Genomic DNA, 21711 nt, shown 5'->3' on the forward strand with positions numbered 1-21711 from the left:
GTACGTACTCAATACACTGTGTAGCAACATAGGACCTTATAGATTATTGACATAGGATCTGTCTCTCTCACTAACACACACACACACACACACACACACACACACACACACACACACTCACACACACACACACACACACACACACACACACACACACACACCTCATCTTAACAGACTGACTACACTACATTTACAACACCTCACCTTAACAGACTGACTACACTACATTTACAGCACCTCACCTTAACAGACTGACTACACTATATTTACAACACCTCATCATAACAGACTGACTACACTACATTTACAACACCTCACCTTAACACTGACTACACTACATTTACAGCACCTCACCTTAACAGACTGACTACACTACATTTACAACACCTTAACAGACTGACTACACTACATTTACAGCACCTCACCTTAACAGACTGACTACATTACATTTACAGCACCTCACCTTAACAGACTGACTACACTACATTTACAGCAACTCACCTTAACAGACTGACTACACTACATTTACAACACCTCACCTTAACAGACTGACTACACTACATTTACAGCACCACACCTCAACAGACTGACTACACTACATTTACAACACCTCACCTTAACAGACTGACTACACTACATTTACAGCACCTCACCTTAACAGACTGACTACATTACATTTACAGCACCTCACCTTAACAGACTGACTACATTACATTTACAGCACCTCACCTTAACAGACTGACTACACTACATTTACAACACCTCACCATAACAGACTGACTACACTACATTTACAACACCTTAACAGACTGACTACACTACATTTACAGCAACTCACCTTAACAGACTGACTACAATACATTTACAACACCTCACCTTAACAGACTGACTACACTACATTTACAGCACCTCACCTTAACAGACTGACTACACTACATTTACAACACCTCACCTTAACAGACTGACTACACTACATTTACAGCACCGCACCTCAACAGACTGACTACATATACAACACCTTAACAGACTGACTACACTACATTTACAACACCTCACCTTAACAGACTGACTACACTACATTTACAACACCTCACCTTAACAGACTGACTACACTACATTTACAACACCTCACCTTAACAGACTGACTACACTACATTTACAGCACCTCACCTTAACAGACTGACTACACTATATTTACAACACCTCATCATAACAGACTGACTACACTACATTTACAACACCTCACCTTAACAGACTGACTACACTACATTTACAGCACCTCACCTTAACAGACTGACTACACTACATTTACAACACCTTAACAGACTGACTACACTACATTTACAGCACCTCACCTTAACAGACTGACTACATTACATTTACAGCACCTCACCTTAACAGACTGACTACACTACATTTACAACACCTCACCTTAACAGACTGACTACACTACATTTACAACACCTTAACAGACTGACTACACTACATTTACAGCAACTCACCTTAACAGACTGACTACACTACATTTACAACACCTCACCTTAACAGACTGACTACACTACATTTACAGCACCACACCTCAACAGACTGACTACACTACATTTACAACACCTCACCTTAACAGACTGACTACACTACATTTACAACACCTTAACAGACTGACTACACTACATTTACAGCACCTCACCTTAACAGACTGACTACATTACATTTACAGCACCTCACCTTAACAGACTGACTACACTACATTTACAACACCTCACCTTAACAGACTGACTACACTACATTTACAACACCTTAACAGACTGACTACACTACATTTACAGCACCTCACCTTAACAGACTGACTACATTACATTTACAGCACCTCACCTTAACAGACTGACTACACTACATTTACAACACCTCACCTTAACAGACTGACTACACTACATTTACAGCACCTCACCTTAACAGACTGAGTACACTACATTTACAACACCTCACCTTAACAGACTGACTACACTACATTTACAGCACCTCACCTTAACAGACTGACTACACTACATTTACAGCAACTCACCTTAAAAGAGTTACTACACTACATTTACAGCACCTCACCTTAACAGACTGACTACACTACATTTACAACACCTCACCTTAACAGACTGACTACACTCCATGTACAACACCTTAACAGACTGACTACACTACATTTACAACACCTTAACAGACTGACTACACTACATTTACAGCACCTCACCTTAACAGACTGACTACATTACATTTACAGCACCTCACCTTAACAGACTGACTACACTACATTTACAACACCTCACCTTAACAGACTGACTACACTCCATGTACAACACCTTAACAGACTGACTACACTACATTTACAACACCTTAACAGACTGACTACACTACATTTACAGCACCTCACCTTAACAGACTGACTACATTACATTTACAGCACCTCACCTTAACAGACTGACTACACTACATTTACAACACCTTAACAGACTGACTACACTATATTTACAACACCTCATCATAACAGACTGACTACACTACATTTACAACACCTCACCTGAACAGACTGACTACACTACATTTACAGCACCTCACCTTAACAGACTGACTACACTACATTTACAACACCTTAACAGACTGACTACACTACATTTACAGCACCTCACCTTAACAGACTGACTACATTACATTTACAGCACCTCACCTTAACAGACTGACTACACTACATTTACAACACCTCACCTTAACAGACTGACTACACTACATTTACAGCACCTCACCTTAACAGACTGACTACACTACATTTACAGCAACTCACCTTAAAAGACTGACTACACTACATTTACAACACCTCACCTTAACAGACTGACTACACTCCATGTACAACACCTTAACAGACTGACTACACTACATTTACAACACCTCACCTTAACAGACTGACTACACTACATTTACAACACCTCACCTTAACAGACTGACTACACTAGATATATTACAGTAAATATATGCTGTGGAATATGTAGAATATATTAAAGTAAAGATATGCTGTGGTATATATATGTAGAATATATTACAGTAAAGATATACTGTGGTATATATGTAGAATATATTACAGTAAAGATATGCTGTGGTATATATGTAGAATATATTACAGTAAAGATATGCTGTGGTATATATGTAGAATATATTACAGTAAAGATATGCTGTGGTAGATATGTAGAATATATTACAGTAAAGATATGCTGTGGTAGATATGTAGAATATATTACAGTAAAGATATGCTGTGGTAGATATGTAGAATATATTACAGTAAAGATATGCTGTGGTAGGTATGTAGAATATATTACAGTAAAGATATGCTGTGGTAGATATGTAGAATATATTACAGTAAAGATATGCTGTGGTAGATATGTAGAATATATTACAGTAAAGATATGCTGTGGTAGATATGTAGAATATATTACAGTAAAGTTATGCTGTGGTATATATGTAGAATATATTACAGTAAAGATATGCTGTGGTATATATGTAGAATATATTACAGTAAAGATATGCTGTGGTATATATGTAGAATATATTACAGTAAAGATATGCTGTGGTATATATGTAGAATATATTACAGTAAAGATATGCTGTGGTAGATATGTAGAATATATTACAGTAAAGATATGCCGTGGTATATATGTAGAATATATTACAGTAAAGATATGCTGTGGTATATATGTAGAATATATTACAGTAAAGATATGCTGTGGTATATATGTAGAATATATTACAGTAAAGATATGCTGTGGTAGATATGTAGAATATATTACAGTAAAGATATGCTGTGGTAGATATGTAGAATATTTTTCAGTAAAGATATGCTGTGTTATATATGTAGAATATATTTCAGTAAAGATATGCTGTGGTATATATGTAGAATATATTACAGTAAAGATATGCTGTGGTATATATACAGTGCATTCGGAAAGTATTCAGACACCTTGACTTTTTTCACATTTTGTTACGTTACAGTCTGTACAGAAGTCACTGTACAGCGTTGGCCTGTTAGAGGTTCATGAGAGGGGCTGAATATCAACACAACCATTCTCAGAGCCAGTTTCCCAGACACATTCGCAGTACCCGACTAGTCTGGACTTGAACTCAATCAAACTTCTCTGGAGAGATCTGAAAATAGCTGTGCAGCAACTCTCCCCGTCCAACCTGTCAGAACTTGAGAGGATCTGCAGAGAAGAATGAGAGAAACTTCCCAAATACAGGTGTGCCAAGCTTGTAGCGTCATACCCAAGCAGACTTGAGGCTCTAATCACTGCCAAAGGTGCTTCAACAAAGTACTGAGTAAAGGGTCTGAAAACTTATGCAAATGTGATATTTCTGGGTAGTTATTTTTAAATAAATTTGCTAAAATTTCTAAAAACCCATTTTTGCTTTGTCATTATGGGGTATTGTGATGTCATTATGGGGTATTGTGATGTCATTATGGGGTATTGTGATGTCATTATGGGGTATTGTAGATTGATGAGGAAAAAAACAGTTTAAGATTAAGCTCTATGGGCTCAACAGCCAGTTGAATCCTGTGGCGCGTTATTCAAATTCTTAGATATGCTATTACTTCAATTTTTCAAAAATATGACTATTTTACACCATTTTAAAGATAAGCCTCTCGTTAATCTAACCACACTGTCCGATTTCAAAAAGGCTTTACAACGAAAGCAAAACATTAGATTATGTCAGCAGAGTACCGAGCCAGAAATAATCAGACACCCATTTTTCAAGCTAGCATATAATGTCACATAAACCCAAACCACAGCTAAATGTAGCACTAACCTTTGATGATCTTCATCAGATGACAACCCTAGGACATTATGTTATACAATACATGCATGTTTTGTTCAATCAAGTTCATATTTATATCAAAAACCAGCTTTTTACATTAGCATGTGACTAGCATGTGACTAGCATTCCCACCGAACACTGCCGGTGAATTTACTAAATTACTCACGATAAACGTTCACAAAAAGCAGAACAATTATTTTAAGAATTATAGATACAGAACTCCTCTATGCACTCGATATGTCCGATTTTAAAATAGCTTTTCGGTGACAGCACATTTTGCAATATTCTCAGTAGATAGCCCGGCATCACAGGGCTAGCTATTTAGACACCCAGCAGGTTTAGCACTCATCAAAGTCAGATTTACTATAAGAAAAATGTTCTTACCTTTGTTGTCTTCGTCAGAATGCACTCCCGGGACTTCTACTTCAATAACAAATGTTGGTTTGGTCCAAAATAATCCATCGTTATATCCAAACAGCGGCGTTTTGTTCGTGCGTTCTAGACACTATCCTAAAGGCTAAATAAGGGTGACGAGCATGGCGCAATTCGTGACAAAAGAATTCTAAATATTCCATTACCGTACTTCGAAGCATGTCAACCGCTGTTTAAAATCCATTTTTATGCAATTTTTCTCATAAAAAAGCGATAATATTCCGACCGGGAATCTGCGTTTAGATAAACAGACAAAGGAAAACAAAGCATTCGGTCGAAGCGGGCACGCGCCTAAGCCCATAGTACTCTGAGTGGCCACTTGCCAAAAGCGATAAAGTGTTTCAGCCAGAGCCTGCCTCGATATCGTTCAACGTTTTCCCGGGCTCTGAGACCCTATGGAAGACGTAGGAAGTGTCACGTTATTGCACAGATCCTGAGTCTTCAATAAAAAGAGCCAAGATGAAACACTACTTCTCAGACAGGCCACTCCCTGCTTGAAATCTTCTCAGGTTTTGGCCTGCCATAGGAGTTCTGTTATACTCACAGACACCATTCAAGCAGTTTTAGAAACTTTAGGGTGTTTTCTATCCAAAGCCAATAATTATATGCATATTCTAGTTACTGGGCAGGAGTAGTAACCAGATTAAATCGGGTACGTTTTTTATCCAGCCGTGTCAATACTGCCCCCTAACCCTAATTAAGGCTGTAACGTTACAAATTCCGGAAAAAGTCAAAGGGTCTGAATACTTTCCGAAGGTGCTGTATCTCCATGAAGACCAATAATAATTAATAAGGCTGTAACATATCAAAATGTGTTAAAAGTCAAAGTGCTGTTTCTACAGGTCCCTGTAGAATTATTCCTGGCTTGGCAGTGGTCTAGTGGTGTCTGGACAGAGTTCCACACACACACACACACACACACACACACACACACACACACACACAATCACGTGGACAGAATCACGTGGACAGAAACACACAGAGAGAGAGAGAGAGAGAGACACACACAGACACTCATAGATTAAAACTCAATAGATAATAAACACAATATTTCACTTTTACTAAAAATATACTAAAAATATCATTAAGGTCTATATTTTCATAGTGACTATGTAGATGGTGGGGGTCACTTCCATTTCAATTCCAGTCAAGTCAGAAAGTAAACCAAATTCAAAATTGTCTTAATTGAAAAGCATTGAGGAGAATTGGAATTAGAGTTTCAGTCTACTTCCTGAATTGACTGGAATTTAAATGAAATTGATCCCAACCATGACTATGTATTGGTTTACCAACCTTTCTCAATGTATTTTTCAATAATGAATTCTCACACCCAGGCGCCATTTAAATCAAATCACATTTTATTGGTCGCATTCACATTTTTAGCAGATGTTATTGTGGGTGTAGTGTAATGCTTGTGTTCCTAGGTTTTAGTCATTAAAACTCGTTTTTCAACCACTCCACAAATGTCTTAACTATAGTTTTGCCAAGTCAGTTAGGACATCTACTTTGTGCCATGACACAAGTAATTTTTCCAACAATTGTTTACAAACAGATTATTCCACTTATAATTCACTGTATCACAATTCCAGTGGGTCAGAAGTTTACATACACTAAGTTGAATGTGCCTTTAAACAGCTTGGAAAATTATTATGCCATGGCTTTAGAAGCTTCTAATAGGCTAATTGACATCATTTTAGTCAATTGGAGGTGTACCTGTGGATGTATTTCAAGGCCTACCTTCAAACCCAGTGCCTCTTTGCTTGACATCATGGGAAAATCAAAAGAAATCAGCCAAAAATTGTAAACCTCCACAAGTGTGGTTCATCCTTGGGAGCAATTTCCAAACGCCTGAAGGTACCACGTTCATCTGTACAAACAATAGTACGCAGGTATAAACACCATGGGACCACACAGCCATCATACCGCTCAGGAAGGAGATGCGTTCTGTCTCCTAGAGATGAACGTACTTTGGTGCGAAAAGTGCAAATCAATCCCAGAACAATAGCACAGTACCTTGTGAAGATGCTGGAGGAAACAGGTACAAAGTATCTATATCCACAGTAAAACGAGTCCTATATTGACATAACCTGAAAGGCCGCTCAGCAAGAAAGAAGCCACTGCTCCAAAACCGCCATAAAAAAAAAGCCAGACTACGGTTTGCAACTGCACATGGGGACAAAGATCGTACTTTTTGGAGAAATGTCAGGAAGTTAAACCTTGGTCGCAAATGGGTCTTCCAAATGGACAATGACCCCAAGCATACTTCCAAAGTTGTGGCAAAACGGCTTAGGGACAACAAAGTCAAGGTATTGGAATGGCAATCACAAAGCCCTGACCTCAATCTTATAGAAAATGTGTGGGCAGAACTGAAAAAGCGTGTGCGCGCAAGGAGGCCTACAAACCTGACTCGGTTACACCAGCTCTATTAGGAGGAATTGGCCAAAATTCACCCAACTTATTGTGGGAAGCTTGTGGAAGGCTACCCGCAACGTTTGACCCAAGTTAAACAATTTAAAGGCAATGCTACCAAATACTAATTGAGTGTATGTAAACGTCTGACCCACTGGGAATGTGATGAAAGAAAGAAAAGCCGAAATAAACTATTATTCTGACTTTTCACATTCTTAAAATAAAGTGGTGATCCTAACTGACCTAAGACAGGGAATTTTTACTTGGATTAAATATCAGGAATTGTGAAAAACTGAGTTTAAATGTATTTGGCTAAGGTTTATGTAAACTTCCGACTTCAACTGTAGTAACTAAAGAGCACACACAGACAACATGCACACGACGGGGATGCGTTCGCTCATCAGCGCTAGTTTCCTTACGATGAGCAGAAATTATACTTGATAACTGAAGATTAAAACTATCCTTAAAATATGTTTTGTATTTTGTAGATTTGCAAAAATATATTTTTTAGCTGTTTATCTCTGGGTTGACACTGAGTTGGCTTTGAATTCTGCAGATTTATTCCAGGGCTTCTACTTGCCAGTCCCAACGGAGCCAAGAGCATGGCAGCTCTCACCCTCCCATTCCCTCCGCTAGACCAGAGCTGTTTCCCATGAATATTGACAGTAAGATGATTGTTCCACGAAATGTGTGTCTTTTGGTTCTCTGATATTTAATGTATAAATGATGCACTAATTAAAAAGCCAACTATTTTTGTGGAACGACTCAAAATTGACTACAAACTTGAAACTTGTGTTAAAGTTAAACACTGAATCCATTAGAATATAGAATATTATTGAAACGTTGAACTATATGTATTATTGCAAGTAAAATGTCAAAACATTTTTGCAATCACAATCTTGTCTGTCAGGATCGTCTTGCGTGTGACAACCCCATATTTCCACAGTGTCAACAAAATGTTCTCCTTTCAGAATTTCAGAAGTGTGTCTTAACTAAATTGGTGGAGATATTGGAGGAGGTGAAACGTGTTGGGAAAGCAGAGCCCTGTGACTCTGAGTTCCATGTGAAGAGGATGGAGACGGAGGAAGACTTTGAGCAACTAGACAAGCAGCTCCAAAGTGTAGATGCACAGAATCTGATGGGGAAATTGAAATTTATTTTGACATTTCATTTACACTGTAGATTTAGTCAGCATTTTTCACACTACCGACCGAAAGCTATACAATTAGTTAATTTCAGTCTTATAAGCAATGCCTGTAGATATCTTTTTTTAAGTAGTCATACTGAGACAGTGATGATTACTGCATAACTTCCGGTGTTTCAAACAAAGTCTCTTGATACAGATTGCAAGGTTAAGCAAAATTGGTGGTAAGGACACAAAGGACTGTGCCAACAAGGTCATGTTGGTATGTCATATCTCTAGAATGGATCCAATAAGTAAGTCATTTTAAAGGTATCGTTAGTGATACAAACTGTCTGCAACAAAGACAGTAAATCCAAGAGCCTTTTCTCCTCAGCAGTTTGAAAGTGTTCATTTCATAAAGTACTTCCTATGTGTGCTTGACTTTCAGGCTCTTTACCAACGGCCTGATGTCCTTGTTCAACTTCAACGGCCATCACGCGAAGCGGGGATTAGGAAACACAACTGTGTACTCTGTTGTCAACGGTCCCTACAAACATGTCATTATTCTGTAGTATATTTTGTATTAATAACTTGGTGGTTTGAGCCCTGAAAGTTGATTGGCTAACAGCCATGGTATATTTGAGCAATAATACATGAGAGCCAATGTGTTATGATGACATTTTATCATGGCTGTGAGTGTCATAGCCATAAAAACAAAGTCCTCCGGGTGTTGTGGTACCGTAACCACACAATACATGGTTACAGTCTGTATCCAGGCAACGCTGAGTTGCGTTGTGCATAAGAACAGCCTTTACTACACCCTCCCATTGCTGAAAGGGTCACTAAGGTCACAGAATCAAAATGACCTGCTCTGTCTGTTTTAATAGGCTAGATTCTTATTTTGTCTTCTAAACCAATTATTAATTTGCATGGTGGTAATTTGTGTAGTCCCTTTTTGAGAAGAATGGTTTTAGGAGCTTGGCAATTTAGATTTATTAACGACAGTCGTCGTTTATTAAGGACAGATTTTTACCTTGTCAGCTCGGGGATCGATCCAACAACTCAAACCACTAGGCTACCTGCCGCCCCCCACCTTGAATGAGGTGATCATGTGACCTTAATGACCTTTTAACCTATTGACACGCAAGTTCTAAAAATGTTTAACGGTCCGCACAACATGACAGGTTCTCAAATTCTTGTTTTATTTTTATTTTGCTATGCTGTAGCCCTAATAAAAGCTTTACCATTTGTTGTTCTTCATTAGAGCAGACTCTAGTATGTCATTATGCTGGTGTTGTTCAGATTTCTGTCCTGTCATCAATTAGTCCTTACTATTACTTCATTTCATCACACAGCCTACTAGTCCTGCATTTAAATACATTCAAGCATTCTCTTGAATAATTATCCTACAGTATACAATGGCCTAAATAATAATTTCATTAGTACAGATCAACTCTCTGGTACACCTATCATTTATTTTGTGTTGTTTACACGGCACCATCTTTCACTTTCAACCAAAACGGGCAGTAGACGGACGTCTTTTCAACTTTCAACCAAAACTGAATGTATATTAGCCGTCGGGCATAGTCGTCTTTTTAAGGAAAGTTTGCTGTGTGGGACTTTTCTACTGTATCTTAGTCCGTTCAGTTCTGACATCGCTCATCCATATTTATATAGTCTAAATTCATTCCTACTGAGATTTGTGTGTATTGAGTAAATGTTGTGTAATTTGTTAGATATTACTGCACTGTCAGAGCTAGAAGCACTTCGCTATACTCGCAATAACGTCTGATAATCACGTGAAAGTGACCAATAAGATTTGATTTGCAGTAGTCGGCGACTGTTTCTCCTTTATATCTGGGGTCGTATGCCACCCTGTGGTCGATGGTGGAATCATATTTTACTGAGAGCAGAAAACAAGCGTGATGAAACTATTCCTACAATGTCTGGAACGCTACAAAACACCAGAAATAGTTGGTGTCTTTCGGTTGGCTGTGTGAGCGCGAATGTGATTTCAGCATTTCTACCGTGTTGCATGATGGGAAAAATAGTCAGACAGCGATATAATATAATAAAACAAAGTGCATCGCTTTTCCACCGCTTTGTCCGCAACTGTATTAGTAAACGTTATTAGACCCTGGTCGATATGATGTGGTATTGTCAGTAGTACAAGTGGTAACCGTTAGACAAACACCTTTGTCCTGGAATGAGTGCCCCTCTACCAACGTGTACCACTCATACTTACCTGGCAAGAGAGACAACGTGATCAAGGAGGCGGTTCACCCTGGACAAGGCTCAGCCATTGCACTCCGGCTGTGCTGACCCCTGCGAATTTCTCAAATGTGGAAATCTAGATTGCATAATTTCTGGTAGTGGGGGACTGCGTTCGCGCTCTCCCCTGATCTTGATGTTAAAAATAATGTATAAGCTGGTATTCTGAGCTTTAACTCTTTGAGTTCTGTTGACAAAGAGATTTATCATCATTTACATTTTCTTCCTTATCAGATGAATGGTTATAGAATGTAGGATATATTTAAAAGCCAACTAAGGCCTCAGAGATACATTTTGTCTTCTGATAACCACAATGTGTGTGATCTGTTATTGTAGCACTGGTGATTATTTATGCCTGTCATGTCCTGATTATGTCAAGGTAAAGGCCTACTTGTGAATGGATCATTTTGCGCCCTCAGATCTAATCTGGATTGAGGTGTTTTATTTGCTAGATAATTACGTCATTTATAGGACCGTTTGTAATTTAAGACCACAATAAACAGGCTGCCTCACATACGGTCGTGATTGGGAGTCCCATATCATCTGAAATGGAATCGGTCTATATCACCAAGGCTCATCAACTTTGTATATTGTATCCATTACCATTCCACAGATATTTCCCTGGTCAGCTATTACCATGACAACAGACATTTCCCTGGTCAACCGTTACCACGACAACAGCCATTTCCCTGGTCAACCATTACCATGACAACAGACATTTCCCTGGTCAACCATTACCATGACAACAGACATTTCCCTGGTCAACCATTACCATTCCACAGACATTTCCCTGGTCAACCATTACAATGCCACAGACATTTCCCTGGTCAACCATTACCATGACAACAGACATTTCCCTGGTCAACCATTACCATTCCACAGACATTTCCCTGGTCAACCATTACAATGCCACAGACATTTCCCTGGTCAACTATTCCACAGACATTTTCCTGGTCCACTTATTTCCTGATGAAGTCAGTCAAAACAGAGAAATTATTGCCAGTATATTCCTCTATCTGTTCATAAATTACTTTTTCCAGCATCTTAGACCGCTCACTCAAAATTGATACAGGTCTGTTTTGCTGCCCTTCTTGTGGATAGGGGTCACTCTAGCATTGGCCATATACCACAAACCCCCAGAAGGGCATTATTGATATTAGAAACTGGTTACCAACTAAATTAGAACAGTAAAAATATTTGTTTTTGTCAATCTGCATTCAGGGCTCAAACCACCCAGTTTATAATTTATAATAGATCACCTGTCTGAAAAGTACTACATACTATGAGTTGCAGTAGCCTATTCAATTGGCCCAGCGTTGTCCAGGTTTGGCCGGTGTAGGCCTTCATTGTAAATAAGAATTTGTTTCTTTGGGATAGGTGGGACAGTAGCGTCCCACCTGGCTAACATCCGGTGAAATTGCAGAGCGCGAAATTCAAATTAAATTACTATAAATATTAAACTTTCATGAAATCACAAGTGCAACACATCAAAATAAAGCTTAACTTGTTGTTAATCCAGCCGCCGTGTCAGATTTCAAAAAGGCTTTACGGTGAAAGCAAACCATGCGATTATCTGAGGACAGCGCCCAGCACACAAATGCATAACAAATCATTTTCAACCAGGGAGTTGCGACACGAAAGTCAGAAATAGCGATATAATATATGCCTTACCTTTGAAGATCTTCTGTTGGCACTCCAAAAGGTCACAGTTACATTACAAATGGTCCTTTTGTTCGATAAAGTCCTTCTTTATATCCATAAAAACTCAGTTTAGCTGGCGCGCTTCATCAATAATCCACTCGGTTTCCTTCCTTCAAAATGCATACAAAATGAATCCCAAACGTTACCAATAAACTTATCCAAACAAGTCAATCAACGTTTATAATCAATCCTTAGGTATCCTAATACGCAAATAAACAATACAATTTAACACTGAGAATCATTATTGTCTTTACCGGTGAAAAATACCAAAGAACACTCTCAGTCACGCACTTGGAAACACTACAGCCAAAATGGGAGCCACCTAGTAAAACTGCAATTTCTGGCTCATTTTTTAAAAAAAAACAGCCTGCAACTCTTTCTAACGACTGTTGATATCTAGTGGAAGCCCTAGGAACTGCAATCGGGCACGATTTCGCCCTTTTATAAAAGTGCCAGCCATTGAAATCAGTGGTAGCAGGATTTCTTTTGGGGGGGGAGGGGGATGGTTTGTCCTCGGGGTTTCGCCTGCCATTTCAGTTCTGTTTTACTCACAGACGTTATTTTAACAGTTTTAGAAACTTTAGAGTGTTTTCTATCCATATCTACCAATGCATATCCTAGCTTCTGGGCCTGAGTAGCAGGCAGTTTACTTTGCGCATGCTTTTCATCCGGAAGTCAAAATATCGCCCCCTATCCCTAGTAGCTACTACTGTGTCTTGTTGTTGTTGATGAAGTAGTAGGCGACTGTTTCTCCTTTATATCTGGGGTCGTATGTGATGAAACTATTCCTACAATGTCTGGAACGCTACAAAACACCAGAAATAGTTGGTGTCTTTCGGTTGGCTGTGTGAGCACGAATGTGATTTCAGCATTTCTACCGTGTTGCATGATGGGAAAAATAGTCAGACAGCGATATAATATAATAAAACAAAGTGCATCGCTTTTCCACCGCTTTGTCCGCAACTGTATTAGTAAACGTTATTAGACCCTGGTCGATATGATGTGGTATTGTCAGTAGTACATGTGGTAACCGTTAGATAAACACCTTTGTCCTGGAATGAGTGCCCCTCTACCAACGTGTACAACTCATACTTACCTGGCAAGGGAGACACCGTGATCAAGAAGGCGGTTCACCCAGGGCGAGGCTCAGCCATTGCACTCCGGCTGTGCTGACCCCTGCGAATTTCCCAAATGTGGAAATCTCGATTGCATAATTTCTGGTAGTGGGGGACTGCGTTCGCGCTCTCCCCTGATCTTGATGTTAAAAATAATGTATAAGCTGGTATTCCGAGTTATAACTCTATCAGTTCTGTTGACAAAGAGATTTATCATCATTTACATTTTCTTCCTTATCAGATGAATGGTTATAGAATGTAGGATATATTTAAAAGCCAACTAAGGCCTCAGAGATACATTTTGTCTTCTGATAACCACAATGTGTGTGATCTGTTATTGTAGCACTGGTGATTATTTATGCCTGTCATGTCCTGATTATGTCAAGGAAAAGGCCTACTTGTGAATGGATCATTTTGCGCCCTCAGATCTAATCTGGATTGAGGTGTTTTATTCGCTAGATAATTAAGTCATTTATAGGACCGTTTGTAATTTAAGACCACAATAAACAGGCTGCCTCACATACGGTCGTGATTGGGAGTCCCATATCATCTGAAATGGAATCGGTCTATATCACCAAGGCTCATCAACTTTGTATATTGTATCCATTACCATTCCACAGATATTTCCCTGGTCAGCTATTACCATGACAACAGACATTTCCCTGGTCAACCGTTACCACGACAACAGCCATTTCCCTGGTCAACCATTACCATTCCACAGACATTTCCCTGGTCAACCATTACCATGCCACAGACATTTCCCTGGTCAACTATTACCATGACAACAGACATTTCCCTGGTTAACTGTTACCATGACAACAGACATTTCCCTGCTCAATCATTCCCATTCCACAGACATTTCCCTGGTCATCCATTACCATGACAACAGACATTTCAGCCATTGCACTCCGGCTGTGCTGACCCCTGCGAATTTCCCAAATGTGGAAATCTCGATTGCATAATTTCTGGTAGTGGGGGGCTGCGTTCGCGCTCTCCCCTGATCTTGATGTTAAAAATAATGTATAAGCTGCTATTCCGAGTTGTAACTCTTTCAGTTCTGTTGACAAAGAGATTTATCATCATTTACATTTTCTTCCTTATCAGATGAATGGTTATAGAATGTTGGATATATTTAAAAGCCAACTAAGGCCTCAGAGATACATTTTGTCTTCTGATAACCACAATGTGTGTGATCTGTTATTGTAGCACTGGTGATTATTTATGCCTGTCATGTCCTGATTATGTCAAGGAAAAGGCCTACTTGTGAATGGATCATTTTGCGCCCTCAGATCTAATCTGGATTGAGGTGTTTTATTCGCTAGATAATTAAGTCATTTATAGGACCGTTTGTAATTTAAGACCACAATAAACAGGCTGCCTCACATACGGTCGTGATTGGGAGTCCCATATCATCTGAAATGGAATCGGTCTATATCACCAAGGCTCATCAACTTTGTATATTGTATCCATTACCATTCCACAGATATTTCCCTGGTCAGCTATTACCATGACAACAGACATTTCCCTGGTCAACCGTTACCACGACAACAGCCATTTCCATGGTCAACCATTACCATGACAACAGACATTTCCCTGGTCAACCATTACCATTCCACAGACATTTCCCTGGTCAACCATTACCATGCCACAGACATTTCCCTGGTCAACTATTACCATGACAACAGACATTTCCCTGGTTAACTGTTACCATGACAACAGACATTTCCCTGCTCAATCATTCCCATTCCACAGACATTTCCCTGGTCATCCATTACCATGACAACAGACATTTCCCTGGTCAACCATTACAATGCCACAGACATTTCCCTGGTCAACCATTACCATGACAACAGACATTTCCCTGGTCAACCATTACCATTCCACAGACATTTCCCTGGTCAACCATTACAATGCCACAGACATTTCCCTGGTCAACTATGCCACAGACATTATCCTGGTCCACTTATTTCCTGATGAAGTCAGTCAAAACAGAGAAATTCTTGCCAGTATATTCCTCTATCTGTTCATAAATTACTTTTTCCAGCATCTTAGACCACTCACTCAAAATTGATACAGGTCTGTTTTGCTGCCCTTCTTGTGGATAGGGGTCACTCTAGCATTGGCCATATACCACAAACCCCCAGAAGGGCATTATTGATATTAGAAACTGGTTACCAACTAAATTAGAACATTAAAAATATTCGTTTTTGTCAATCTGCATTCAGGGCTCAAACCACCCAGTTTATAATTTATAATAGATCACCTGTCTGAAAAGTATGAGTTGCAGTAGCCTATTCAATTGGCCCAGCGTTGTCCAGGTTTGGCCGGTGTAGGCCTTCATTGTAAATAAGAATTTGTTTCTTTGGGATAGGTGGGACAGTAGCGTCCCACCTGGCCAACATCCGGTGAAATTGCAGAGCGCGAAAATCAAATTAAATTACTATAAATATTAAACTTTCATGAAATCACAAGTGCAACACATCAAAATAAAGCTTAACTTGTTGTTAATCCAGCCGCCGTGTCAGATTTCAAAAAGGCTTTACGGTGAAAGCAAACCATGCGATTATCTGAGGACAGCGCCCAGCACACAAATGCATAACAAATCATTTTCAACCAGGGAGTTGCGACACGAAAGTCAGAAATAGCGATATAATATATGCCTTACCTTTGAAGATCTTCTGTTGGCACTCCAAAAGGTCCCAGTTACATTACAAATGGTCCTTTTGTTCGATAAAGTCCTTCTTTATATCCATAAAAACTCAGTTTAGCTGGCGCGCTTCATCAATAATCCACTCGGTTTCCTTCCTTGAAAATGCATACAAAATGAATCCCAAACGTTACCAATAAACTTATCCAAACAAGTCAATCAACGTTTATAATCAATCCTTAGGTATCCTAATACGCAAATAAACAATACAATTTAACACTGAGAATCATTATTGTCTTTACCGGTGAAAAATACCAAAGAACACTCTCAGTCACGCACTTTGAAACACTACAGCCAAAATGGGAGCCACCTAGTAAAACTGCAATTTCTGGCTCATTTAAAAAAAAAAAAACAGCCTGCAACTCTTTCTAACGACTGTTGACATCTAGTGGAAGCCCTAGGAACTGCAATCGGGCACGATTTCGCCCTTTTATAAAAGTGCCAGCCATTGAAATCAGTGGTAGGATTTCTTTTGGGGGGGAGGGGGATGGTTTGTCCTCGGGGTTTCGCCTGCCATTTCAGTTCTGTTTTACTCACAGACGTTATTTCAACAGTTTTAGAAACTTTAGAGTGTTTTCTATCCATATCTACCAATGCATATCCTAGCTTCTGGGCCTGAGTAGCAGTCAGTTTACTTTGCGCATGCTTTTCATCCGGAAGTCAAAATATCGCCCCCTATCCCTAGTAGCTACTACTGTGTCTTGTTGTTGTTGATGAAGTAGTAGGCGACTGTTTCTCCTTTATATCTGGGGTCGTATGTGATGAAACTATTCCTACAATGTCTGGAACGCTACAAAACACCAGAAATAGTTGGTGTCTTTCGGTTGGCTGTGTGAGCACGAATGTGATTTCAGCATTTCTACCGTGTTGCATGATGGGAAAAATAGTCAGACAGCGATATAATATAATAAAACAAAGTGCATCGCTTTTCCACCGCTTTGTCCGCAACTGTATTAGTAAACGTTATTAGACCCTGGTCGATATGATGTGGTATTGTCAGTAGTACATGTGGTAACCGTTAGACAAACACCTTTGTCCTGGAATGAGTGCCCCTCTACCAACGTGTACAACTCATACTTACCTGGCAAGGGAGACACAGTGATCAAGAAGGCGGTTCACCCAGGGCGAGGCTCAGCCATTGCACTCCGGCTGTGCTGACCCCTGCGAATTTCCCAAATGTGGAAATCTCGATTGCATAATTTCTGGTAGTGGGGGACTGCGTTCGCGCTCTCCCCTGATCTTGATGTTAAAAATAATGTATAAGCTGGTATTCCGAGTTATAACTCTATCAGTTCTGTTGACAAAGAGATTTATCATCATTTACATTTTCTTCCTTATCAGATGAATGGTTATAGAATGTAGGATATATTTAAAAGCCAACTAAGGCCTCAGAGATACATTTTGTCTTCTGATAACCACAATGTGTGTGATCTGTTATTGTAGCACTGGTGATTATTTATGCCTGTCATGTCCTGATTATGTCAAGGAAAAGGCCTACTTGTGAATGGATCATTTTGCGCCCTCAGATCTAATCTGGATTGAGGTGTTTTATTCGCTAGATAATTAAGTCATTTATAGGACCGTTTGTAATTTAAGACCACAATAAACAGGCTGCCTCACATACGGTCGTGATTGGGAGTCCCATATCATCTGAAATGGAATCGGTCTATATCACCAAGGCTCATCAACTTTGTATATTGTATCCATTACCATTCCACAGATATTTCCCTGGTCAGCTATTACCATGACAACAGACATTTCCCTGGTCAACCGTTACCACGACAACAGCCATTTCCCTGGTCAACCATTACCATGACAACAGACATTTCCCTGGTCAACCATTACCATTCCACAGACATTTCCCTGGTCAACCATTACAATGCCACAGACATTTCCCTGGTCAACTATTCCACAGACATTTTCCTGGTCCACTTATTTCCTGATGAAGTCAGTCAAAACAGAGAAATTCTTGCCAGTATATTCCTCTATCTGTTCATAAATTACTTTTTCCAGCATCTTAGACCGCTCACTCAAAATTGATACAGGTCTGTTTTGCTGCCCTTCTTGTGGATAGGGGTCACTCTAGCATTGGCCATATACCACAAACCCCCAGAAGGGCATTATTGATATTAGAAACTGGTTACCAACTAAATTAGAACAGTAAAAATATTTGTTTTTGTCAATCTGCATTCAGGGCTCAAACCACCCAGTTTATAATTTATAATAGATCACCTGTCTGAAAAGTACTACATACTATGAGTTGCAGTAGCCTATTCAATTGGCCCAGCATTGTCCAGGTTTGGCCGGTGTAGGCCTTCATTGTAAATAAGAATTTGTTTCTTTGGGATAGGTGGGACAGTAGCGTCCCACCTGGCCAACATCCGGTGAAATTGCAGAGCGCGAAATTCAAATTAAATTACTATAAATATTAAACTTTCATGAAATCACAAGTGCAACACATCAAAATAAAGCTTAACTTGTTGTTAATCCAGCCGCCGTGTCAGATTTCAAAAAGGCTTTACGGTGAAAGCAAACCATGCGATTATCTGAGGACAGCGCCCAGCACACAAATGCATAACAAATCATTTTCAACCAGGGAGTTGCGACACGAAAGTCAGAAATAGCGATATAATATATGCCTTACCTTTGAAGATCTTCTGTTGGCACTCCAAAAGGTCCCAGTTACATTACAAATGGTCCTTTTGTTCGATAAAGTCCTTCTTTATATCCATAAAAACTCAGTTTAGCTGGCGCGCTTCATCAATAATCCACTCGGTTTCCTTCCTTCAAAATGCATACAAAATTAATCCCAAACGTTACCAATAAACTTATCCAACCAAGTCAATCAACGTTTATAATCAATCCTTAGGTATCCTAATACGCAAATAAACAATACAATTTAAGACTGAGAATCATTATTGTCTTTACCGGTGAAAAATACCAAAGAACACTCTCAGTCACGCACTTGGAAACACTACAGCCAAAATGGGAGCCACCTAGTAAAACTGCAATTTCTGGCTCATTTAAAAAAAAAAAAAGCCTGCAACTCTTTCTAACGAGTGTTGACATCTAGTGGAAGCCCTAGGAACTGCAATCGGGCACGATATCGCCCTTTTATAAAAGTGCCAGCCATTGAAATCAGTGGTAGGAGGATTCCTTTTTAAGGGGAGGGGGATGGTTTGTCCTCGGGGTTTCGCCTGCCATTTCAGTTCTGTTTTACTCACAGACGTTATTTTAACAGTTTTAGAAACTTTAGAGTGTTTTCTATCCATATCTACCAATGCATATCCTAGCTTCTGGGCCTGAGTAGCAGTCAGTTTACTTTGCGCATGCTTTTCATCCGGAAGTCAAAATATCGCCCCCTATCCCTAGTAGCTACTACTGTGTCTTGTTGTTGTTGATGAAGTAGTAGGCGACTGTTTCTCCTTTATATCTGGGGTCGTATGTGATGAAACTATTCCTACAATGTCTGGAACGCTACAAAACACCAGAAATAGTTGGTGTCTTTCGGTTGGCTGTGTGAGCACGAATGTGATTTCAGCATTTCTACCGTGTTGCATGATGGGAAAAATAGTCAGACAGCGATATAATATAATAAAACAAAGTGCATCGCTTTTCCACCGCTTTGTCCGCAACTGTATTAGTAAACGTTATTAGACCCTGGTCGATATGATGTGGTATTGTCAGTAGTACAAGTGGTAACCGTTAGACAAACACCTTTGTCCTGGAATGAGTGCCCCTCTACCAACGTGTACAACTCATACTTACCTGGCAAGGGAGACACCGTGATCAAGAAGGCGGTTCACCCAGGGCGAGGCTCAGCCATTGCACTCCGGCTGTGCTGACCCCTGTGAATTTCCCGAATGTAGAAATCTCGATTGCATAATTTCTGGTAGTGGGGGACTGCGTTCGCGCTCTCCCCTGATCTTGATGTTAAAAATAATGTATGAGCTGGTATTCTGAGTTATAACTCTTTGAGTTCTGTTGACAAAGAGATGTATCATCATTTACATTTTCTTCCTTATCAGATGAATGGTTATAGAATGTAGGATATATTTAAAAGCCAACTAAGGCCTCAGAGATACATTTTGTCTTCTGATAACCACAATGTGTGTGATCTGTTATTGTAGCACTCTGGTGATTATTTATGCCTGTCATGTCCTGATTATGTCAAGGAAAAGGCCGACTTGTGAATGGATCATTTTGCGCCCTCAGATCTAATCTGGATTGAGGTGTTTTATTCGCTAGATAATTAAGTCATTTATAGGACCGTTTGTAATTTAAGACCACAATAAACAGGCTGCCTCACATACGGTCGTGATTGGGAGTCCCATATCATCTGAAATGGAATCGGTCTATATCACCAAGGCTCATCAACTTTGTATATTGTATCCATTACCATTCCACAGATATTTCCCTGGTCAGCTATTACCATGACAACAGACATTTCCCTGGTCAACCGTTACCACGACAACAGCCATTTCCCTGGTCAACCATTACCATGACAACAGACATTTCCCTGGTCAACCATTACCATTCCACAGACATTTCCCTGGTCAACCATTACCATGACAACAGACATTTCCCTGGTCAACCATTACCATGACAACAGACATTTCCCTGGTCAACCATTACAATGCCACAGACATTTCCCTGGTCAACTATTCCACAGACATTTTCCTGGTCCACTTATTTCCTGATGAAGTCAGTCAAAACAGAGAAATTCTTGCCAGTATATTCCTCTATCTGTTCATAAATTACTTTTTCCAGCATCTTAGACCGCTCACTCAAAATTGATACAGGTCCGTTTTGCTGCCCTTCTTGTGGATAGGGGTCACTCTAGCATTGGCCATATACCACAAACCCCCAGAAGGGCATTATTGATATTAGAAACTGGTTACCAACTAAATTAGAACAGTAAAAATATTTGTTTTTGTCAATCTGCATTCAGGGCTCAAACCACCCAGTTTATAATTTATAATAGATCACCTGTCTGAAAAGTACTACATACTATGAGTTGCAGTAGCCTATTCAATTGGCCCAGCGTTGTCCAGGTTTGGCCGGTGTAGGCCTTCATTGTAAATAAGAATTTGTTTCTTTGG

The 21711-nt window shown here is 39.6% G+C and overlaps 4 non-coding genes and 1 pseudogene across 4 annotated transcripts; all 5 read left to right on the forward strand.

Annotated features, from left to right (window-relative positions):
- The first annotated feature begins 11052 nt into the window (after positions 1-11052).
- On the forward strand, positions 11053-11216 carry LOC123732846 (U1 spliceosomal RNA). The gene has a single exon (XR_006763442.1). It is a non-coding gene; the product is annotated as a U1 spliceosomal RNA (small nuclear RNA).
- Positions 11217-13875: 2659 nt separating this feature from the next.
- Positions 13876-14039, forward strand: LOC123732842 (U1 spliceosomal RNA). Its single transcript, XR_006763438.1, has one exon. It is a non-coding gene; the product is annotated as a U1 spliceosomal RNA (small nuclear RNA).
- A 718-nt stretch (positions 14040-14757) lies between these two features.
- LOC123732847 (uncharacterized) lies at positions 14758-14902 on the forward strand (annotated as a pseudogene).
- A 2780-nt stretch (positions 14903-17682) lies between these two features.
- On the forward strand, positions 17683-17846 carry LOC123732850 (U1 spliceosomal RNA). The gene has a single exon (XR_006763445.1). It is a non-coding gene; the product is annotated as a U1 spliceosomal RNA (small nuclear RNA).
- A 2523-nt stretch (positions 17847-20369) lies between these two features.
- On the forward strand, positions 20370-20533 carry LOC123732844 (U1 spliceosomal RNA). The gene has a single exon (XR_006763440.1). It is a non-coding gene; the product is annotated as a U1 spliceosomal RNA (small nuclear RNA).
- The last annotated feature ends 1178 nt before the right edge of the window (positions 20534-21711 follow it).

This window comes from Salmo salar, chromosome 08 (assembly GCF_965601325.2).
Source record: "Salmo salar chromosome 08, fSalSal1, whole genome shotgun sequence".
In the NCBI taxonomy this organism is placed as follows: domain Eukaryota; kingdom Metazoa; phylum Chordata; class Actinopteri; order Salmoniformes; family Salmonidae; genus Salmo; species Salmo salar.